General features: G+C 44.9%; 1 long non-coding RNA gene across 1 annotated transcript; it reads right to left on the bottom strand.

Annotated features, from left to right (window-relative positions):
• Positions 1-1825: 1825 nt before the first annotated feature.
• On the bottom strand, positions 1826-21845 carry LOC113604657 (uncharacterized). Its single transcript, XR_003426658.2, has 4 exons — positions 21186-21845; positions 19020-19112; positions 13121-13186; positions 1826-9516 (listed from the first exon to the last, which is right to left on the bottom strand). It is a non-coding gene; the product is annotated as an uncharacterized LOC113604657 (long non-coding RNA).
• Positions 21846-23304: the final 1459 nt, after the last annotated feature.

Genomic DNA, 23304 nt, shown 5'->3' with positions numbered 1-23304 from the left:
GGGCTCTGTGCTGACAGTGTGGGGCCTGCTTGGGAGTCTCTCTCCCTCTCTCTCTGCCCCTACTCACCCCAAATAAAGAAATAAACTTTAAAAACTTTAAAAACCTACAATAATAGCTTCTTTGATGAGGTTTTTTGTTTTTGTTTAGAGAGAGAGAGAATGCGAATGCATGTGTGAACAGGTGAGAGGGGCGGGGGGGGGGAGAGAGAGAGAGAGAGAGAGAGAGAGAGAGAGAGAGAATCTTAAGTAGGCTCCACACTCAGCACAGAGCCCAACCTGGGCCTGACTCCCATGCCCCTGGGATCATGATCTGAACCAAAATCAAGAGTCAGACGCTCAACCGACTGAGCCACTTAAGTGCCCCATTCGTTGATAAGTTTTTATGGGAATTCAACCTTGTATTTGTAAGGTAAATAGCAATTATTAATTAATTCATAAATAGTAACTACTGTAAAGATTATTTCACATTTCATGATATTCTATGGTAACCATCTGAGCTGATAGATGTCTTTCAGTTTTTGAAGAGATGCTTATAAATGTATGAAAAGGGTCATTCTCTCATTTAATAATGCATATAACCATATTTCTGAAAACTAACACAAAAGGGAAAAGTCCTCCATTACCCTGCAGCTCTAACTTAATCACCATCTTTCCTTCGAGACTTCTTTTCTATGCACTTTTCCCACACTGAAGTCAGAGTGTACATAAAAGTCTGCTTTTTGTTTCTTCCACTTGTTATCTTGATACGGAAACATCTTACAAAGTCTGACACAGAAGCTTGTTCATGTGTCACGCTCAGAGCAGTGAGCAGTGGGCAGGAGGGGAGAGCTGGTGGAAAGAGGGAAGTTGTGGACCTGTAAATGCTCAACAATGCTGTGTCATGATCAGCTGAAGTTCCCAGAAGCAGAGGTCCTGCAGGGTGTCAGAGACCAATGCAAGGAGACAGCAAGGAGGTGCTAAGAGATTCTGGAAGTTGTGGTCTGGGGACAAAAGGTGCTTAGTCAATCTTCAGTTCAATTCCTCTTCTATAAGTCATACATGTTGCATACACCTTCTGTTATAGGGCTGCTAGAAAGGTTAGTCAAATTAGCATATGTAAAGTGCCCAGCACACAGAAAAGATATTATTAAAATGGTAAGATTTCATGAGTCAGGATATAGGATTTCCAAAAAAGTGTTCAGCACCCTAGTTATTCCTAACAGACTTCTTTTTTTTCTAATTTTTTAAAGTTTATTTATTTTGGGAGAGAGAGTGTGTGTGTGCACTAGTGGGGGAGGGGCAGAGATAGAGGGAGAGAGAATTCCCAAGCAAGCTTCACCCCGCCAGTGCAGAGCCCGACACGGGGCTCAAACTCACAAACCGTGAGATCATGACCTGAGCTGAAATCAAGAGTCAGATACTTAACCAACTGAGCTACCCAGGCGCCCCCAGACTACTACTACTACTACTACTACTACTACTTCTTTTCTTCTTCTTCTCCTTCTCCTTCTCCTTCTCCTTCTCCTTCTTCTTCCAATCTGCACACCCAATGTGGGGCTCAAACCCACAACCCTGAGATAAAGAGTTGCATGCTCCAACCGACCAAGACAGCCAGGCACTCCCTTAACAGACTTTTATTTTTAATTAATTAATTAATATTTTTTTTTGAGAGAGAGAGCATGTGAACAGGGGAAAGAGGTAGAGGGAGAGAGAAGAAATCTTGAGCGGGCTCCGTGCCAAGTGCAGAACCCGATGTGGGGCTGGATCCCATGACCCTGGGATCATGACCTGAGCTGAAATCAAGAGTTTGATGCTCAACCAAATGAGCCACCCAGGGGCTCATACAATTTATGTCCTAATATTTCATGACTATTTCTATAATATAGGAAAGTCCATCAGGACAGCAGACCAGGGTGGAGTTGATCATTAATCAAAACCATTGAAAGGAAACACCTAAGAGCAGGATGCTGGGAGGAGCTTGCAAGGTGGGCAGCGCAACCCCACCTCCAGGGGGCAGCAGCTGCTGGGCTTCCGGTTGCTCTGTGGGACTGCAGCTCAGGGTTGCAAAATGATGCTACTACCACGTAGCACACACAGAAATTTACACACACAGAAATTAACAGCAGTTAGGCAACAGGGTTCCTGGTATAGAGACAAGAATTATTATCTGCCTTAAATCCCTAGCCATTGGAGGTTATTTGATTGTACATATTAAAATACATTTAACGTATAAATTACATAAAAAGTACACACGGACATACAAAAACATTTCAAGAAGTCCTCCTCGAGAGCCTAAAACCCATTTAACTTTATTTAGGCCAGTGGTTGCCGTCGTATTTGACCCGGAAGCTCTGTTTTCCACATCAAGTGTATTAGCACCCTACGCAATACACGGTGGGAAAGGCTCTTGAGCTTTCAAAGGGAATACTCAAGTGCATCAATGAAAGCAACAGAATGCTATTATTGCATCATGTCTGCCCCCGCCCCCGCCCCGGTGGCCTCCCTGCATCGGTCCTGATGGGCCTCTGCCACCTGCCATCCTTAGAGGACCGGATTCTCCACCTCTCCTCACTGCTTGCCCCACAGGGAAGAGGTCTGGGCACCATATTAGAGCTTAACAAATGTGAGTTTCTCCTGAATCCTTGGAATACACATCTTAATTACTTCTCTAACAATCGTCTTATGACAGCAGCTTCATGAATATGTGAAAGACAGAGAAATAGCTCCTCTTACATGGCCTGAGTACATTTGGGATTGTCGGAACACAGCAAATTGCACTGTGCTCTATGCCACGAGTACTGGTGTGAGGAATTACAATGAGAGTACCATATTTTTCACTTCTCTTTCATCTTCTTTACTAGTCTGTGAACATGGAGAGCAGGGTGTGGTAGCCTTAGATGCCTTATCTGTAAAGCAAGCAGAATCATATTTATCTTGCAGAATTTTGCCAGCCAGAATTTTGGAATGATCAAATAAAAAAGTGAATGTGTGTAAAGTGCTGAAAACAATGCCAGAGGTGTAGCAGTACTCACTAAATGCCAGCTATTGGTATTATTTCCACACTTCCTGTTAACATCACACTCTTGGAAGATGGAAAAAGTCATGGATCTTAAGCATGTGCAGTCACTAGAGTAAGTCACGGAACCGTAGTATTTGTAGCTAGTTGACATTTTTTAAAGGATTGTAAAGGTTCTTAGAAATTCTCTTTTACGGATGACAAAAAGAGAAACGGAGGCTGAGAAAAAATGAAGCAATTTGCCCATGTTTTTCACAGGAGCATAAATTACCAACACTCAGTATTTGGATCCCACACGAAGAGCACAAAAACCTCACTAAGAAGTTAAAAACCGAACAGGACTCCTATCTGAAGTGAACACACCCACAAATCTCCGCTTTGCACGGTTCCAGGGATTCTTGTAACTTAATGTACATTTGCATGGTGAATAGCAAATCTGAACTTTCGGCGTCCTAAGTGATCTGCTGCAAGCGTTCCCAGTATTTTGTTTCAATCCCTGCTTGCGTGTCTTTCACTCAACAGGTTTTCTTCAAGCATTGCAGGAACCGGGCAGCAAAGCCTTAGCCCATCGCACCACTAGATGGCGCTATACCCACTCCGGGGAAGCCATGGCGTGCGCGGGAGGCGGAAGCTGGTGGAAGAGAGGAGTTTAACGTCCTGGTTCCATTTTAAATGTTCATACCCAGACATGAAAGCAGATGAATTAAATTTGCCATTATCCCGCATACTTAAATCTAATTGGATTTGATAAAAATAGAGCAGAGCTGGAGAAGCGGCTGCCAGCCCAGCATCTCTGGCCTGTATTTCAGGCCGAGGGAAGATCCTGACAGAATGCAATCTCCAAGCTCTAGACATCCCCAGTAACAGAAACAGGAAGCAAACACATTCTGGACCTTCTAAGAAAAGGCCAACCATTGTCATAGTATTTCAGAGACCATGGGAGCTGAATAATGCGAGCTGGTGATGGAGGGCCATTTCTAGAAGAACTTAAATATAAGAGGCTATAATGCAGGGATAAGACGGGGAAATGAAAGATGACGACACGTGGAACGTCTATAAGAAAGAAGAAAAACAAATGCTTTCATACCAACAAAGTGTGGAGAGTCAGGCAGTGTGGCTTGGAGTGGAGCTCAGAGTTAACAAAATTTCAAGGCTGGAAGGAGCCTTGTAAGGAAGCAGGACTGGGCCTGAGAAAGAACTTGCTGGAAACCACACAGATCATGAATGGCAGACAGGCACCAGACCTGCGTTTGTGCGACCCAGTACTCTTTCCACTAAAATGCGTGGCCCTCTTAACGACTCACTGAAAACCTTTCACAAAATCCAAGGAAATCCACGCAGAAGCGCCCTCCCGCCACCTCCCTGCATGCACATGTGCACACATCCACCGTCCTCACAATACAGGAAATTGAAGGAAGCCATCTGAAACTTCAGCGGCGGCCGCGGCCAACACAGATAACATATCAAACGAAAAGCTGGAAATCAGCACTGTTCACATTCACACAGGAAGCCCCAACTCAAGCTGTTTGACCCTATTTAGTAATCAGTTCCAGGCTCACAAAAGAATGCCAGAACAAAAACCGAAGGCAAAAAAAAAAAAAAAAAAAAAAAAAAAATCCCCAAAAACAACAAAAACCATACTCCCAACCTTTTTCCTTGGGAAGAAGAACGACTCCAAGAAGTTTCAAGAGAAGCCCATCTGGTTTACAGCGTTTTGCAGGAAATCTGGTGACTATTCTGTGATGCCATTGTCTTTGCCAACCCCGGGGAGGTGGCACACCAAGGCGGTCACTGGGATAATTCAGATGCATCAAAGCCATGTTTTACCTCAGTTGCGCTGATATTTTAGCTGAAGGTATTTTGGACCTAAACATCTCCGGTGATTGTCGGATGTATTGGTGTGATGGGAAGTGCTGGCAGGTCTGTGGCTCCGCCCCCCACTTACAGTAGCTGTTCCCTAACCAGCCCTTCTGAGCCTCCTTCTGTCAACACGGGACCGAATCACTGTTACCTCACAGGACAGTTCTGAGGAGGGCATGAGAGAAGATGTCCTATGGCACAGAGGAGCCTCCCTAAATATCAGCCTCTTTCCTTCAGTTTAATTTTCGAATTCCCTTCGTCACTTGCACTGTGAACCTGGCCTTCAGCAAAGAGAAGAAAAACGTCTCATTTTCTTTGGAGCCACTGCTGAATTCTCTCAAGTTTTATCCAGGCCAGTGGCTCTCTGAACATTTTGGTCTCAAAACCCACTGACCCCCTTACAAATTGAGGATTCTGAATTTTTCTTAAAAAAAATAAAAGGTGGGCTATCAGTATTTACCATATTATAAAGTAACACCGAGAAATTTTAAAAATATTTAAGAGTGACAATAATAATGTATTACATATTAATGTAAATTACGACAAATAACTATTTTCCAAAACAGAAAATATTTAATGAGAGTGATGTCATTTACATTTTACAAATCTCCTTAATGTCTGTCTTGATAAAAACAGCTGGATTCTCCTATCTACTCTGCTCCTACATTGCCTCTTGTAATGTCTTGTTTTGGTAGAAGCCTATGAAGAAAAATCAGCCTCTGTAGGAGGGAGGAGTATTTTAATAGTTTTTAAAGATAGGTGCGCACATTCTTTGGTAGTACACCCAAACTCACTAAGGGCTAATTTCTTTAAGTTAATTTTAATGTGGAATCTGGAACGTTTTCAATGAACTTTTTAAATGCGCTTACATGAAGTCCATTCATCTATTTTGCACTTTCAGTGGTTCTTTTACGCACGCATGCTTTTGTAACATTTGGAAAATACTGACTCACTGAGTTACGTAGATCTTCCAAATTTCAACACAGTTTATTACACATGCAAAAAAATCACATTATTAATATACTGCCACCAATCTCATCAGAATAATTTCTATAAGGAAGCTGTCAAGCTCACTGTGATGGACATGGGCTTTCTATAATCCTAATTCTTTCTTGAAAGTTAAAATTTTATCATTGGCAACTGACATTGTCAGTTGTTTTACTGGAGGGGACAAGCTCACTTTGTTCATTTTGAGAAAATACCTGTCAGATATCCAACTCTAAATAACTATAGTTTGTCTTCCATTCTTTAGAGTGTCAAAGAATAATGATGTTCCATGGGGAATGAAAGGCTAGTTTGGCTCACTATTCAATTGCCAAGCATTTTTCCTCAAGAAAACCAACACCCTTCATTATTCAGCAGAAATGCCTTATGTGTGTTTTCCATTTTATCACAGAGAATATCAAATGCACATGTACTCAGAGGTCAAGAGTTAACAAAATTAATAATTTTTACTGATTTATCAAGGACATTCTTTAAAAAAATTTTTTTAATGTCTATTTATTTTTGACAGAGACAGAGAGAGAGAGAGAGCGAGCATGAGTGGGGGAGGGGCAGAGAGGGAGACACAGAATCCAAAACAGGCTCCAGGCTCTGAGCCATCAGCACAGAGCCCGACGCGGGGCTGGAACTCATAGACCGTGAGATCATGACCTGAACCGAAGTCGGACACTCAACCGACTGAGCCACCCAGGCACCCCAAGGACATTCTTTTTTTAAAAAAAGATTTTATTTTCAAGTAATCTCTACACCCAATAGGGGGCTAGACCTACAACCATGAGATGAAGAGTCACATGCTCCACCAAATGAGCCAGGAGGAGCGCCTTAAGGACATTCTTTTTTTTTCTTTTTTCATTTAAATTTTAGTTAGTTAACCTACAGTGCAATATTGGTTTCAGGAGTAGAATTCAGTGATTCATTTCTTTATAACACCCACTGCTCATCCCAACAAGTGCCCTCCTTAATGCCCATCGCCCATCTAGCCCATCCCCCCCCACCTCCCTCCAGCAATACTCAGTTTGTTCTCTATCATTAAGAGTCTCCTGTGGTTTGTTCCCCTCTCTTCTTCCCCCTCCCCTTCCCCTATGTTCATCTGTTTTGTTTCTTAAATTCCACATATGCGTGAAATCATACAGTATTTGTCTTTCTCTGATTGACTTATTTCGCTTAGCATAATACATTCTAGCTCCATCCACGTCATTGCAAACGGCAAGATTTCGTTCATTTTGACGGCTGAGTAATACACCATTGTGTGTGTGTGTGTGTATACCACACCTTCTTTACCCATTCATCAGTCGATGGACATTTGGGCTCTCTCTATAGTTTGGCTATCATTGATAATGCTGCTATAAACATTGGGGTGCAGGTACCCCTTTGAATCTGTATTTTTGTATCCTTTGGGTGAATACCTAGCAGTGAAATTGCTGGATTGTAGGGTAGTTCTATTTTTAGTCTTTTGAAAAACCTCCATCCTGTTCTCCAGAGTGGCTGCACCACTTTGCATTCCCACCAACAGAGCAAGAGGGCTTCACTTTCTCCGCATCCTCACCAACATTTGTTGTTTCTTGTGTTGTTAATTTTAGCCATTCTGACAGGTGTGAGGTGGAGTCTCATCATGGTTTTGATTTGTATTTCCCTGATGATGAGTCACGTTGAGCATCTTTTCATACGTCTGTTAGCCATCTGGATGTCTTTGGAAAAGTGTCTATTCATGTCTTCTGCCCATTTCTTAAGTGGGTTATTCGTCTTTCAGGTGTTGAGTCTGGTAAGTTCTTTACAGATTTTGAATACTAACCTTCCAGGACATTCTTAAATGAAACTGGAATCTGTTTTCCTGTGTGTATGTGGTGACAGTTGGTGCCATGTGCCAAGAGGGTGGCCATTTTGCCCTCTATTGCTTTTGCATCATCAGAAGGGTCACCACAGTGAAAAAGCCAACATCTTAATATTACTATGAAAATAGTTTTTACCTTACAGACTCTCTGAAAGGGTCTCAGAGACACCCCTTAGTGTTCCTCTCTCCTCAGCTCTCCAACCCCAGTGACCTCTGGCTACTCCAAATTCTATTGCAGCACTTAGTAGATTGCGAGTATCTCTGAGTCTGTGAGGTAAAAACTATTTTCATATTAATATTACAATATTTTTGTTTCCCAAGTTCTTGCTTTGTAATTGATTCTACCCTCTATTTTTAACAATAATAAATGATTTGGCGTATCTATTGCATGTCAAACGCTATTCTAAACATGAAAAATACAGTAGTCAACAGGACAAGTAAGTCATTGCTCTCATGGCCCTTATATTCTAAGATAGACAATAAACTTGTAAATAAATGAATGCATGAGACATAAGCCCTGTAATGATTAAAAATAGACTGACGTGACCAAAGGCGAGCTTGTAGTGAGACGGCTCCAAAATGAGGGGTGTCAAGTGTGTGCTCTGGTGTGAATAATGGTAATTCATGAGAAGAAATGAGGACGGGTGAAGTTTCCAGTAGACTCGCTGGGGTAAAACTGGAATTCCCCTGGAAAGCTCGGACAGGGAAGAGGGAAGAAGGCATGGTTCTTCGTGTTTGAAGGAGTGCCATGTTATCCTTTCTGGGGAGGACGGTACCTCACCAGCCTTCTGGGGGAAATAGCCAGGCAGCGACTGGTACAGGATTGCTGAGGTTACTGGTTGCTGCTTGTTCCTTCTAGAGGCTGGTGGGAGAAGGGGCCAAGGAGGGAACTGGATTTATCTGTAACATGAAATTTTGGTTGTCCTGGTTGTGATACCCAGCCGACATCGACATCCAGAGGCTGGCTCTCACCTCTTTTTGTTGTGGTTGTTTATTTATTTATTTTGAGAGAGAGCAAGCACGAGGCGGGAAGGAACAGAGAGAGAGGGAGAGAGAAAGAATCCCAAGAGACTCCGTACTGTCAGCACAGAGCCTGAGGCAGGGCTTGAACCCATGAACCATGAGATCATGACCTGAACGGAAATCAAGAGTGGATGCTTAACCGAGTCACCCAGGCACCCACGGCTGTCACTTCTGATTCAGGGTATTCTAAATCCACGACTAGAGCACACTAACAATTTTCGTGTCAGTATTCACCTAAGCCAGCTATCTGGGGGCAAAACCAAACGAATGAAAATAAAAAGAGAGAAATCCCACAAAACTCAAAAGAAGGGCTTGTAGGTCCTGTTGCAAAAAGCACCTTGCGATGGAGGAAATTCTATGCCACTTGAAAGAGCTCTGTAGAATCAGTTCTACAAGATGGCAAGAATCAGTTCTTGCCCTGTTTTCCTCTCCCCTTTCCCCTAGAAAGGTGTCCCCGCTGTTCCTACTGAAGGAATGTGTCCTCTGCCTCTCCAGGGCACGTTTCCGGTGTTTTCTTCTGCTGAAGCTCCTCTCATTAGTCCAGGGGAGGCGTCTCTTCTCTCCTGGAGCTCCACCTTTCCCTTCTCTTCTCCGTGAGCCCGCTCCTCTGGGTCAGTGCCCCTTCCCCCACGCTGCACAGGAGAGCCGCGATTTTGTTTCCTGAGTTTCACCTTTTCCTGTAAGTATGAATTAGTGTAACCCCAAAACAGGTATAATTTACCTCTTCCGTGTGTCCTTTTTTCCAACCACTTCATGGTTTTCAGAAGGGACATACCGGACAGGTCGCAGGTCTCGGTGCAGAGTACTGTGTAAATACAGTGTAAAGTCGACTTACAATGTGACAAATGTCTCTCCTCTCAAAGTGCCCATCCAAGGCCATCCATTCAATCTCCTCTACTCATTAAATCAGAGCAGATTCCCCCTTCTTAGTAAAGCGTAAAATTCTGCAGGGCAGGGACTATTGTCTGTCACCATACCCCTATAACCACAGCCTTTACAGACTGTTGACACTTTGATTGTAAGGGTGTTAGAAAAGGTGGTTCCCTCTACTCCTCAGAGGCAGCTGGGGGCGGGGGTGGAGTGGGCATGCGTGTAGTGGGACCACGAGGGTTTCTCTAATCTCTACTCTGAGAGCAACAGTACTTCCATGGCGCCCACCCTCCCGCAACCACATAACTTATGACACGGTCCCTTTGGGGTTGGCTCTGAGGTGTTTAAAGCCAAATACATATGCCACATTTAGCAACTCTGCAGCGTCTTCTCACAAGTGTCTTAAGAATGAGATACAGGGGCACCTGAATGGCTCAGTCAGTAAGCGTCCAACTTCAGCTCAGGTCATGATCTCGCAGTTCATGAGTTCGAGCCCCAGTTGGTCTCTGTGCGAACAGCTCAGAGCCTGGAGCCTGCTCCGGATTACGTGTCTCCCTCGCTCTCTGCCCCTCGCCCACTCTCATTCTGTCTCTCAAAACAGTAAACATTAAAAAGAAATTAAAAAAAAAAAATGAGATACATAGGTTTCCTGGCTGCCATGTCTTGACGACCACATCTTCATCATTGTTGTTCTGCCTTTGAACTCCTGAAAATAGACCCCCATATGAACTTTACCGAGTGGGTCCTGCATTTCCACCACAGGACGATTTTTCCCATTTTAAAGTCACACGAGTCACAGTGAGCCTTCCCTTGGGGCCCTGGGGAACCCTGGAGGGGCAACAACACGTTTTAATAAGGAAAGGGGGAGTCAGTCACAGGGAACCAGTAGGCTTTCACAGCTGCCCACTCCAGTTCTAGGCCACCAGCACGCACTCTAAGTGACGCATGAGTAATTTGCCTTGCGTGCCTATTGACCGTACTAGGATGGGGGTACGTGGTAGCTGTCGGGGTGGGTGGCGGCCCAACTAGCAGGAAATCCTAGAGAAGACAGGAAAGCGGAGGAAGAGCTGTCCGGTTTTCCTGACAGCCTCGTGCTTTACGGTAAATTTATACACTGCAGGGTGAGGCAGGAAGACCGGGGTGCATTCTAACTGGCCACTTGATCCCTGCCCATCCCAGATTCTCAGCTTTATAGCCAGCTTCTCTCCTTACTTCCAGATCTTTGGTTTCTGCAAGCCTCTGAGCCACCTCTTAGCTTGTTGAAATGTTCTTTCTGTCTCATTAAGTCCGATCGACCCCTTGCTTTGAGCATCTCCTTTTATCCTCTGGGAACCTGTTGAACCACTGACTCCATCACCAGTGGCTGACCCGGTAGCAGCACCAGGCATGGGAGAAGACTGCCACCAGAAAGAAACTCCGGGGCACAGCGCAAGCTGTCTTTGTGCTCCAAATCTTAACTGTTCAAATATCTTCCTCCAAGTTCTACTTTTCAGTATAACTAAGCTCACGGAGAGCAGAAATAAAGGGAGCCGAAGTCGTAACTAATGTAATTTCCATTGTGGAATGTCAGCTCATTTATTTTTAGATGGAAATGTATCCCGCTTTGTCACCTCCCACCTAAGGCCCCCACGGAAGGTAGTAAGCATTGATAACGTTCGTTAAAAGCTGAGATTTCACATTTTGCTTATTTTTGTTTGGCTCTGCACAGCCAAAGGGCAAAGAATTCAGACAGCTTTCCTGCAAACACCCACTTTGCGTTTATACCATGTACGAAAGCAAGCAGGCTCTGGCGGTTGCTGTCAGGGAAGAGGAAATTGTCCTCAGCTTAATTCCCAGAATGTGGAGTTCGAGCATGTGGCAGGAACACGGCGTGTGTATTTGAGAAACACAGGGCCCTGCTACCGCGCCGAGAGCAGACAGATGGCTTCAGCAATACACAGCCCGGGTTTGGTGAGGCCATTTCCTCCGTAAGAGGAACACTGTGCATCTTGGTGGATTTAATTTTGGTTTTGGCTTACGGTGCTTTAAGATTGCTACTCCAGGGGCACCTGAGTGGCTCAGTTGGCTAAGCGTCCCATACTTTGGCTCAGGTCGTGATCTTGCGGTTTGTGAGTTCGAGCCCCACATTGGGCATTTTGCGGACAGCCTGGAGCCTGTTTCGGATTCTCTGTGTCCCTCTCTCTCTGCCCCTCCCCCACTCATGCTGTCTCTTTCTCTCTCAAAAGTAAAACATTTTTCAAAAATAAAATAAAATAAAATAAAATAAAATAAAATAAAATAAAATAAAATAAAATAAAATAAAATTAAAAATAAAATAAAATAGTCACTCTAGAAGCTGAATATGTGAAGAAGATAAGCGCTTGTTCCCCCAAAATGTCATGGATTACATGGCCATGAACTGAACACCCACTCTGGTTTCTTGTCTGGTTAGGTGTCCCCCAAAGCAGAGCTCAGGTGCCTGGAAGCCAGGTGTTCATCACCTGGCCCTCCCCCACCTTTCCCATTTCGTATGTATTTAGTCAGGGTTCTGCAGACAAGTGGAACCAAGAAGATGTATCTAGAGAAAGGGATTTATTTTTAGGGATCTGCTCACACAATTTGGGGGAGGTGGCCAGTTCAGAATCTGTAGGGCAGGCTGGCAGGCTGGAAAGGCCAACAAGACCTGATGCTGCAGGCTGGAAGCATAATTCCCTCCCTGTCGGGGGACCTCACTCTTTCCTCTTAAGGCCTTCAACTCAACCCATTGATGAGACCCATCCACATTGTGGCACATATCTGCTTTACTCAGAGTCTGCTAATTTAAATGTTAACCATATCTAAAAAGATACCTTTCTGGGCAAATACAGACTGATATTTGGCCAAACTGGACCCCACACTCTAGCAAAGATGACTCATAAAATTAACCATCTGCACATAGTAAGTGCTCAACGAAATGATCTGATTTGATATGCAGTCCCAGACAAAACATGCTCCTGAGCCACTACGTCTTCAGCTGAATGATATAGGGGTTGGACTTCCTTCCTCCAATTCTGCTAGGCCAAGGTTACAAACGTAAGTCTTGAGAATGTAGACAAGGTGTGACCTCTGGTCCCTTCACACAAATTGAACAGCTTTAAATGAGATGATAACACCTTCCCTCACCATTGTGGCTGCCCCCAGTATTGGCAGCAATAGAATAAATCCTATACGGTGGTTCCCCCCTTATTCTCAGGTGATACTAAGACCCCCTAGTGGATGCTGGAAACCACAGATAGAACCAAACCCTACATATACTATACATACATACCTATGATAAAATTTAATTTAGAAATTCCGTGCAATAAGGATTAACAATGATAATTAATAGACGATAAAATAGAACAATTATAATAATACACTGTAATGAAAGTTATGTGAATCTGGTGTCTCTCTCAGAATAGCCTATTGTCCAGCACTCACCCTTCTTTTTGTGATGATGTGAGATGATAAAATACCTATGTGATGAGAGGAAGTGTGGTGAATGACGTAGGCGCTGTAACTAATGTTGGGCTACTACTCACCTTCTGACAACATGTCAGCAGGAGGGTCACTGCTTCTGGATCATGGTTGATGGCACGTAACTGGAACTGTGAAAAGCAAACCGCAGATGGTGGGGGCTACGGAACAAAGTTCTATAATCCCATGAGCTGTCTTCTTGGTGTCCTGTTTTTCTCAGGCCTCACCACACCCAGGGGCAGGACTCAAGCTGCTTAGGGGGTCCAAATCACCAGTTCTCCAGAAGAAAAGGGCTCCTCCTCTAACAGTGAATAGGTTGCTTAAGAATTTAGAATGCACGGGTGAAGGAAATGCTTCTGAAGTTACTGGGGGCTCACAGAGAAGCTTCTAGAAAAATAGGCCCGAGATCCATCCTTGACTCCTGGTCTCTTTGTTGTTTTTTTCTTTTAACCAGCCGAGGAAGGAAATAATGTCCAGTGTCACTGGACACTGGAAAAGAGTCCATGAGGAGGAATGAGAGTCAAACCACAGTCAACACACAACCCTAAAGCAGTGCCTTGTCCATAACACTCAGTAATGTTCAAGGAATAGGAGCGCCTGGGTGGCTCAGTTGGTTGAAGTCCGACTCTTGACTTTGGCTCAGGGCATGCTCTCAGGGTGCTGGGATTGAGCCCCATGTTGGGCTCTGTGCTGAGCATGGAGCCTGCTTGGGGTTCTCTCTCCCCTTCTCTCTCTGCCCCTCCCTTGCTTGCTCTCTCTCAATAATAATAATAGTAATAATCATGGAATGGACCAGTTATCCTCTCATTTTATCCTTTCTCCATCTCTATTTTCCTGAACCCCTGCCCAGAGGCAGCATCCAGGGTCATGATTCCTTTTGCTCGATTCAACTCCAAGGCTTCAAGCAGATAAAACCAATATACTGGAGACCCTAAACACCATCGTGGTGCCTCAGCTTTGAATCCATATATCAAATAGGATGGGCGTTTCGTTCAGGCAATGTTCCACAAGGAGGAAAAAAAGCAAATACTTTAGTTCAGTTTAGATAACACATAGACCTATTTCTGTTTTCTGTCTGACTCCATGTGTATGAGGATTTTGACATGAGGAAGGCAATTTGCTTTAGAAATGCGTTCTTTCATTTATTTTTGTTTGTTTGTTTTGTTTTCTGAATTTGCAGCTCACTGACTGAGCCAAGTCACTAACTCATGAATCTGGCATTTTAGGCATCTAGATTACATCTCTCGACAGTTGTTTTTATATGTGGAGTTTATTTGAAACAAATGCACAGTCAAGGATAAGTCCTTGGACTTGGAGCCAGTAGAACTGGGCTCTGATGAAACCCTGGACGTCATGTAGTTTATTTCTGCCAATGTAGACTAGATGCATAAAGCCAATGGTTTGTATTCCATGAGGCTTTGAGGGGATACTGAACTGTAAAGAGGTTAACAGGGACATAGGTCTGGAACTTAAAAAATTTATTGTGCTGTGTTAGATCAAGCTTAAAAAACACTAGCCTCCAAATCGGGTGACCTTAAGAGCCATAGTCATTACCTTTTATATCTCAGGCTCATCTTTTTCTACCAAAGAGCTATAGCTCTCAAATGAAATACATAATCACTCCCTGAGGGATATTAGGAAGTGATATTATTTCCTAAGAAGCAAACAAACCGGCACAGAGAGAGACAATAAAGGGATGGGAGACCCTTAACTGGTTGTGCCGAGGAAGATTTTTTTCAGAAGATAACGTCCAGGCTGAGAACTGAAGAGTCGGGAGCAGCCGGCCGTGGGGAGCTGATTTCACGGAAGTAGTGACAGTTAAGATGGACAACAGCGCGGCTGAGGAGCTGCGGGGACCGCGTGCCACCCCCATGGCGTCTGCCCCGCGCTCCTGGCCTGCTGGTGCTGACGTTCACAGAGAAGGCAGACGGCAGGGAGAAGGAGAGATGGGGAGGAAAATCAAAAGCTACATTGTGGACAGGTCCTGTTTGTGACGACCGTGAGAATTCCAAGGGGAGATGTAGGGTAGGCGTGTGCGTGTCAGGGTCCTGGCAGGAAACCAGGGCCAGGGGAAGACAGCCTCATCAAAAGGCTCTTTACAAAGGTGTGGGCAGAGTTTAGGAAAAGCAAAGAGGCAGTGCGGTGCCCTGAAACTGGTGACAGAGGGGAGGCGTTCCCATGCCTGGGCCTGAAGAAGCAAGGGAAAGGGGTAGTGACTGGTTGGGAGAGGAGGCTGGGGGACTAGAGGTGGATGGAGAGGACCTTCTGAAAGTGTCTGCGGCCTTCAGTGGAGAGACACAGCCGGTCTGAGGTGAACCACAAAGAGGGAGCTGCGCTAATCGACTTATTGACCTCACCCTCCTACCTTTCAATCTTCTGCTGGAAACTTCTATTGGCTAAGCCCAGATGGAAGTCAGAGACCCTTCTGATGTCGTTCACAAAAGTCAAACTGCTAGGGCAGAGAGGAGGGTCATCAAGAGTACAGAGTGGGTCTGGAAGGACAAACAGAATACACACACCACAAGGCAGCTGGATACACAAGTTGGAGCTCTACAGAGACGCGCGAGCTGGTTAGAAAGAGTGGGCAAATAGGCAGGAATTAAAGTTTTGGCAATAGATGGAAGGAGAGCATCGTGGAAGGAGAGCAAATGAGGAGCAGTGAAGAACTCTGCTATTAGAGCTTAGCTGGGGCACCTGGGTGGCTCAGTCGGTTGAGCATCCAACTGTAGCTCAGGCCATGATCTTGCGGTTCGTGAGTTCGAGCCCCAAATCAGTCTGCTGTCAGCCTCTCAGTGCAGAGCTGGCTTCGGATCCTCTGTCCCCCTCTCTCTGTGCCCCTCCCCTGCTATGCTTGCTCTCGCTCTCTCTCTCTCTCTAAATTAATCAATTTAAAAAAAAAAAAAACATTAGAGTTTAGCTGGAGAATAAAGAGGACTTTGCAAAGGAGACTGGAAAAAAGTAGCCAGAAACCAAGGAGGAGAACCAAGATAGTGTGGTGTCACAGAAGGGCCAACAGGAGATGAGCGCAACAGAAAGAGGCAGTCATCCTCCTGCGTCAAATGCTCCTGGAAGCTGATAACAGAAATGCGCCTCTGGCTTTGGCAACGTCGCTCAGCAACTATGCCAAGCACCATGCTTGTGGCTGTTGCAAAGAGGGGTGAGCCCTGGATTCTGAGGACACCCCAACCTAGACATGGGACCAGGCATTCTGTGGGGTGACTGATCTGATAGAAATAGGAACAAATGCCTTTTGAAGCAGAAAGGGTACGGGGAAAAGTTACCTAAGGACAATCAGTTATGTATATGGTGTGTATAGCAATTCTTCGGAGCAAAGAATTCCAATACCGGGAAAATCTTGCATTTTAAGCAAGAGGAAAGTGAAACTCAGGAAAGTAAAACAACCTGTCACTCCTTGAATCAGTACCCCTTTGGGAGGATGCTGACAATCTGAATATTCTCTTGATTTCAGACTTTTTTGATTAGACTTTCAAAGGACAGACCTATGACCTATGCTTTATTAGAATCGAGATGTTATTTACTTAAAAATTGTCTGTGAAAGTAATATGTTTATGCCAAAGAATTGTTAATAATATAAGAAAATTAAAATCACTCTTAATTGCATAATCCATACCCCTAAGTTTCTAGAATGTTTTTTCAGTTTTTTCCTGAGTGCATGTATGGCTGCCTAGACATTTCTCTTTAAAAAATGTTTTCCACACAACCAACAGAGTGAAATGGCAACCACAGACTGGGAGAAAACATTTGCAAATCATGTATGTATAGAAGGTTAACATCCAGAATATATAAAGATCTCCTACTATGTTGAACATCACTGATCATTAGGGAAAATGTAAATCAAAACCACCCTGAGATACCACCCCATCCACCAGAATGGCTACTATGGGGAAAAAAAAAAAAAGGACACACGCATATAGAAAACAATAAGCGTCAGCAAGGATGTGTAGAAATTGGAATTCTTGCGCACTGTTGGTGGGATGGAAAATGGCGCAGGCTCTACAGAAAACAGTATTACAGTTTCTCAAAAAATTACAAACAGAATTACTATATTACCTGGCAATTCTATTTCTGGGTATATATCTAAAAGAACTGAACGCAGGGCCTTGAACAGATACTGGTACTCCTATGGTCATCACAATATTCTTCACAACAGCCAAAAGGTTAAAAGCAGCCCATTCTACCGACAGATGAGTGGATAAACAAAATGTGACATATACATACGATGAAATATTGTTCAGCCTTGAAAAGGAGTGGAATTCTGACACATGCTGTAACACGGACGAGCCTTGAGGGTATTGTGCCGAGTGAAACAAGCAGGCACAAAAATACAAATACTGTGTGATTTCACTTATAAAAAGTACCAGGGCAGTCACATTCATCAAGATAGAAAATAGAATGGTTGTGGCCAGGGGCTGAGGAAAGGAAAGAAAATGGGGAGGAAGGAATGTTGCTTTACTGGTACAGAGTTTTTAAAAATTATTTATTATTTATTTATTTATTTGGTGAGAGAGAGAGAGAGTGGGGGAGGGGCAGAGAGAGAGGAAGAGAGAGAATCCCAAGCAGGCTCCTGGCTGTCAGTGCAGAGCTAGATGCGAGGCTCAATCCCATGATCTGCAAGATCAAGATCTGAATTGAAATCAAGAGTCGGATGCTTAACGCCACCCAGGTGCGTTGGTATGTATGGGCTTTCACTTTTGCAAGATGAGGAATTCTGGACATTGGCGGTACAACAAGGTGAATGTATTCAATGCTACTGAACTAGACGCTTAAAAACTGGCTAAAATGATACCTTTTATGTTACAGGTATTTTACTGCAATTAAAAATTCCACATTAAAATGTTTATAATTTTGTTTTACTTCATTTAAGAATACCAAGTGAACGTCTTTTCATATCAATAAACATTTTTTATATTATTATTTTAGTTGCTACACCACGGTCTGTTTTTGTTTTTGTTTTTGTATCACTTACTTAGTCAAATCTGTTTATGGACATTCAGTTTTCTACAGAGCTAAACATCATAAGCAAGTTGCAATGGACGTCACTATAGCTACATCTCTGCCAAATGTATAATTATTTCCTAAGAATAAGATTAAGATAAGAATAAGAATAAGATCAAAGGAGAACAGAGCTTGTCAGGGGTGAAGCAGGTGGGAAATGTAATACAAAAGCTGAAATATGAAAACCAATCAGCAGAGAACTGAAGTGAGGTGTGATAAAAATTAAGTGCTATGCAAAATACTTCTAGTTGGAGAAAGGAAATGTTATTTACCTATTTCTTATTCTTTATTCTTTACCTGTTCCTTTATTCTTTACATATTCTTTACCTATTCTTTATTCTTTACCTATTCCTTTATTCTTTATATAAATTATACTAAGATTCTGCTATGCACCATTGTTCTGGACACTGATTTCGAATTGTCTTAGATACTCTCTTACCCCTCTGGAAACCCAAAGACTAGGGAAGAGAGAAGCAAGTAAATCAACATTTCAGTGCAGCTTAGTGCAGAAGGGAATGGAGCTATGCCTCAGGTCTAATGGGAGAAGAGGAAATTCACCAACGGGGAAGGCTTCTTAAAGGAAGTGGCCATATGTCAGTCAGCTGAGTTTTGACAGGAGTCAGAGTTAAGTTACACTTAAGAAAGTGGGTAACTAAATGGGGTAGCCCAATCCAAGATGGCCCCCAACGATCCCTACCTCTTGGTATTCACAGCCTTGTGTAGCCAATCTCTCCCACAGGATTGGGGCTGTTCTGAGTCACCAAGAGAGAATGGTAGAGATAACACTGTCTGAACTCCGAGGCTAGATTACAGAAAGCACTGAAGCTTTTACTTTGCCCTCTTGGATTACTTGTCCTGGAGGAAGCTGGTTCCTAGGCTATGAGGATATTCAAGCAACACACATGAAGAGGAACTGAGGCCTCCCACCAAGAGTCAGTGCTAACTTACCAACCACATGAATAAGGCACCTGAGACGTGGATCCTTCAACCCAGGGGGAGACAGGTCTGGCCAACACCTTAACTGAGGTCTCATGAAGGAGCCTAAGCCAGAACCAAGAGATGTAATAAGTGATGACTGTTTTTGTAAGCCACTAAAAAGTTTTGGGGTGATCTGTTTCTCAACATTAGTTAAATTAACACACTATATCTAAGCATGGGTGAATGCATAGCTGAAAATTTTTAAATATGGGAGATATTTGGAGTGACCTCAGAGAAGGTAACATGTGGGGGAACGGAAGTAGCTGGAAACAGAGAGGAATGCCTGGGCCAGATACTCCTTCGTTTTTGCCAACAGAACCAATACCGTTCACGTATTAGGAGAATATCTGGATGAGGTCACACAGGTAGAATGTGTCTCTTAAGAAAAACAGCAGTCTCGACAGCTGGTTGAGCATCCGACTCTTGATTTTGGCTCAGGTCACGATCCCAGGGTCATGTGATCGAGCCTTACACCGGGTTCCTCACTGAACATGGAGCCTTCTTAAGATTCTCTCTCTCTCCCCGCCCCCACCCTGCTCTGCTTGTGCTCTGTCTCTAAAATAAATTAAATTAAATTAAAATAAATTAAAGTAAATAAAACAAAACAACAGGCTGATGGGAAAGCCTCGGCTGAGAGAAAACCCTCAAAGGGTGAGCAGACGATGAAAACTCCAGTGTCATGGAGTTCTAAAAGTTAAAGGAAGAGTTTCAAAAAAGAGGGGGTGGCCTCTCTCTCTCTCTCAAAGGCAGCAAAGAAGTCAAGCAAGGCCTGAGAAACGGGTACTGGAATTGTCACCGTGGACTACAGTGAGGTGTGCACAAAGTGCCAGGGAAAGTGCCCCGGAAGGCAGGAAAAACGAGCCACATTTGAGTAGAGACTCCAGGAGCGGGGGAAGTGGACAAGTGAAAGGGATTTCACATCCAGGTGTGTCTGGACCGTGGGATGGGAGTGGAGGTGGGCAATGGTGAGGCCGGATGGCAAAAGGTTTTAGGGAGAGTACGCTAAAGAGCCTTTAAAAAAATTCAGTTTATTTTGGGGGGGGGGGGGCGGGGAGAGAATCCCAAGCAGGCTCTGCACTGACAGTGCGGGGCTCCAACTCACAAACCCTGAGATCACGACCTGAGCTGAAACCGAGAGTCCCACGCTTAATGGACTCAGCCACCAAAACGCCCTGAAAGATCCGCAACTTTAACGTGCAAGAGGGTGATTTTTGAACTGTCCCCTGAAGAGCCCAAGGGCTTCCCACCTGCCAGGCTGCTTGATGGCAGAGGGCGGGCGGGATGGTGAGGTGGGTTCTAGCCTCCACCTTCCCACTCCCTTTTCAAACACATTGTGCTTCTGATTCGTCCTTCCTTCGGAGGCTGTATGCCACGGCCAGAATTCTAAAAACCAGCCGTGTTGGCGATGGAAGCCGTGGCCTTAGAAGCGCCAGGCTCAAGGAGAGGGGATCACGTCCTCTCACCACACAGGAGGGCGGGCAAGGCCCTGAGGGCCACCTGCAAAAACGTGCAGGTTTTCTGGATCAGCTTCAGTAGCAACGTGGAATAGAAAGGGACCTTGGGCTTTCGCGAGGGCTCAAACCTTACCAAGGCCCCGCAAAGGACGGCACTGCCGCAGTGCGGCCCTTCCTGAGTCACGCTTCCCCGTGGCACACCTGTCATTAGCTCCTGTTTCAATCTCTGCTTCCCAGGGGATGAAGCAACTCACCAAACATACATCCTCACCCAGCGGCAGAGGCGGGGTTAGCTCCCCGGACTCGGACTTTAAACTATTGTTTAAAGTCTTCAACCACCAGATGAAAATAGTGGAACAGCAGGGCTGTTCGAGGCACGGGCGGAGGGGGGCGGGAGAGTCGTGGGAAGCGAGGCCCAGGGAGGGGCGCAGGTAAAGTGAAGAGAGGCATCCCAGCCTGTCGGGTTTGCCCGAATCTGGTTCCTTCTGTGCCAAGCAAGAGAAAGTCGTGCTCTCTGAGCCCCCTGCTGTCTCTCATGCCGTGGCGCTGGTTTTCAAAAAAGTCTAACGTGTTCAAATGTGCCAGCTTCCCGTTTTCTGTCAGTTTCTAGAACGGTGCAATTCAAGGGAGGAGAGGAGGATCCTTCCTGTTCTGTAACACGCTTACATCCTAAAGCGCTCACCTTCGGGAGTCGCGCGCTACGTGGCGCAGAGCGAACGGATCCTCGGGCTGCTACGTGACTGCGCGCTCGCCGCGCCCCTCGCCGCCCCGCCGGCGCCCCTGTCCGCGCGCTGGGCCGCCGGGCGTCCCGGGGGGCGGGGTCTCCTAGGCGAGGCGGGGCGGGGCGGGGCCTCCCCTCCGGCCTCCCACGCCCTCCACGCGCCCGGGTCGGGGAAGCTCCGGGAGCAGACGCGCTCGCAGCCAGGTGCGGAATTCCGTCTCCTTTCTCCACCCAGGGCACGCAAGGTCACCGCCGCGCTCCGAGCGCTGCTTCCTCGTTCTTACGCTAGGGGCTGGCGCCATCCCGGGGCCCTTACAGCTCTCAGGTCTGAGGCTGTGTTGTCCTGAATGTCGCTTTTCTGTGCCCCTGCCTGCAAAGCGCCGCGAGTTCCTTGGGATAACAGTGGCGACTTAAGTTTGCCACCCATTGCTTATGAAATCCACTAAAATGCCACTTTAGAATCAGTGCTGACTTAGATGCAGTGACTGTCACATCGTCCCTGTATAGTTTACCAGTCACTTTAAATGGTAGGCTGGGATACAAATCATTACTTCCATTTTTGCCGATGAGGAAATTAACGTTGTTTTTTTATAGTAATAATCATTATTACTAAAAAGGTAAATTGCTAAAGAATTTACATATATGAAACTCCTTCTTCTGGAGCCACTTTCAAAGAATGCTCCAGATCTGACCTTAAACAAAGGTAAAGGGCAAAGCGATGTTATCTTTTAGGTCAGGAAAATAAACAGAGTTTTCTGTTTTCTTCCCTCTTTTGTAAGCAGTGACATTTGAGAGGTTTCTCACCAGCAGGTTTTTGCTTATGCCTGAAAATTATCTGACTGACATTAGCCTAAACAAGGGGCAGGGGGCAATCTAGGGGGATCTCCCTTGTGCTTTAAATAGAATGTACTGAGGTCACAGAAATGGGGGCCTATAGTTTTTTAGGGGAATATCTTCGTGCTCATTTTATGATCTCCCTGACCCCTGAAAATGGCGAGGAGGGTAGAAAGGAATAAGATTTCTCTGCAGCTGCTTGCTTCCTTGGTGAGGCTTGGATAGCGTCCAAAGAACCCCAAGGGGAGCATTCCAGCTGTGTAACTGGTCTGGGGTGGGAGTCGTGAGGGTGCATATGAGTCCGATCTGCAGAGCCTCTATTGACTGTGCATCTTAACCTGTACTGCAGTGTGAGGAGATGACTCTCTTTGCCTTAGAAAGCCCAGAAAAGTTGCCTCAAGTGGAACCCCTGGGAAATCGCAGAACTGACTTTCAAACCCAACTATCTGAACTCCAGCTTCAGTACTGTCTCCTATTTCAAAGAACACGAATGGTCTCAGGCCTCAGGCCCCATCAGAGTGAGTCCTAGGATGGCAGAGACTTCCAGGGGAATGAGAGTGTGGGTCTCTCTAATCTCCAGTGACCCAGCTCCAAAGCAGTGGGATTGGGGCGCCTGGTTTCTCAGTCATTTGACCATCTGATCCTTGATTTCAGCACAGGCCTTGATCCCAGGGTTGTGGGATTAAGCCCTTAGTTGGGATCCGTGCCGAGTGTGGTGCCTGCTTTGGATTTTCTCTCTCTTCCTTTCTCTCTCTCTCTCTCTCTCAATCTGTTCCTCTCCCCCTCTCACTCTCTCTCTACAATAAAACAAATAAATCATTAAAAAAAAATAAGGGGGGGGGGTTCATTGAAAACAAAGTCACAATAAGAATTGGCAAAAGGTGGCCCGTGGGCCAAACCTAGCCCATAAAAGGCCAGCAAGTTAAGACTGGTTTTCATATTTTTTAGTGGTTGGGGGAAAAGCTTTTTTTAAGGAATATTTTGTGACATAAAAATTTATGAAATTCAAGTTTCCATAGCCAAAAATAAACTTTTGTTAGAACCTATCCATGCTCATAGCGTGTATGGCTGCTTTCACGTTACTAACTCTGCATTGAATAAAATCGTTTATTGTTATTCACCATAATCATGTTCTATAAAGTTACCAGGAATACTGAATTAGCAAACACTGAACCATTGCTCTTGAGGGAAATATAGGGTGAGGGGCTTACAAGCCTTGGTCACAACATTTTTGTCAACAGATGAA

This window comes from Acinonyx jubatus, chromosome B1, assembly GCF_027475565.1.
Source record: "Acinonyx jubatus isolate Ajub_Pintada_27869175 chromosome B1, VMU_Ajub_asm_v1.0, whole genome shotgun sequence".
Taxonomy (NCBI): domain Eukaryota; kingdom Metazoa; phylum Chordata; class Mammalia; order Carnivora; family Felidae; genus Acinonyx; species Acinonyx jubatus.
The sequence above is the reverse complement of the archived record's forward strand: the minus strand, read 5'-3'. Positions and strand labels throughout refer to the sequence as shown.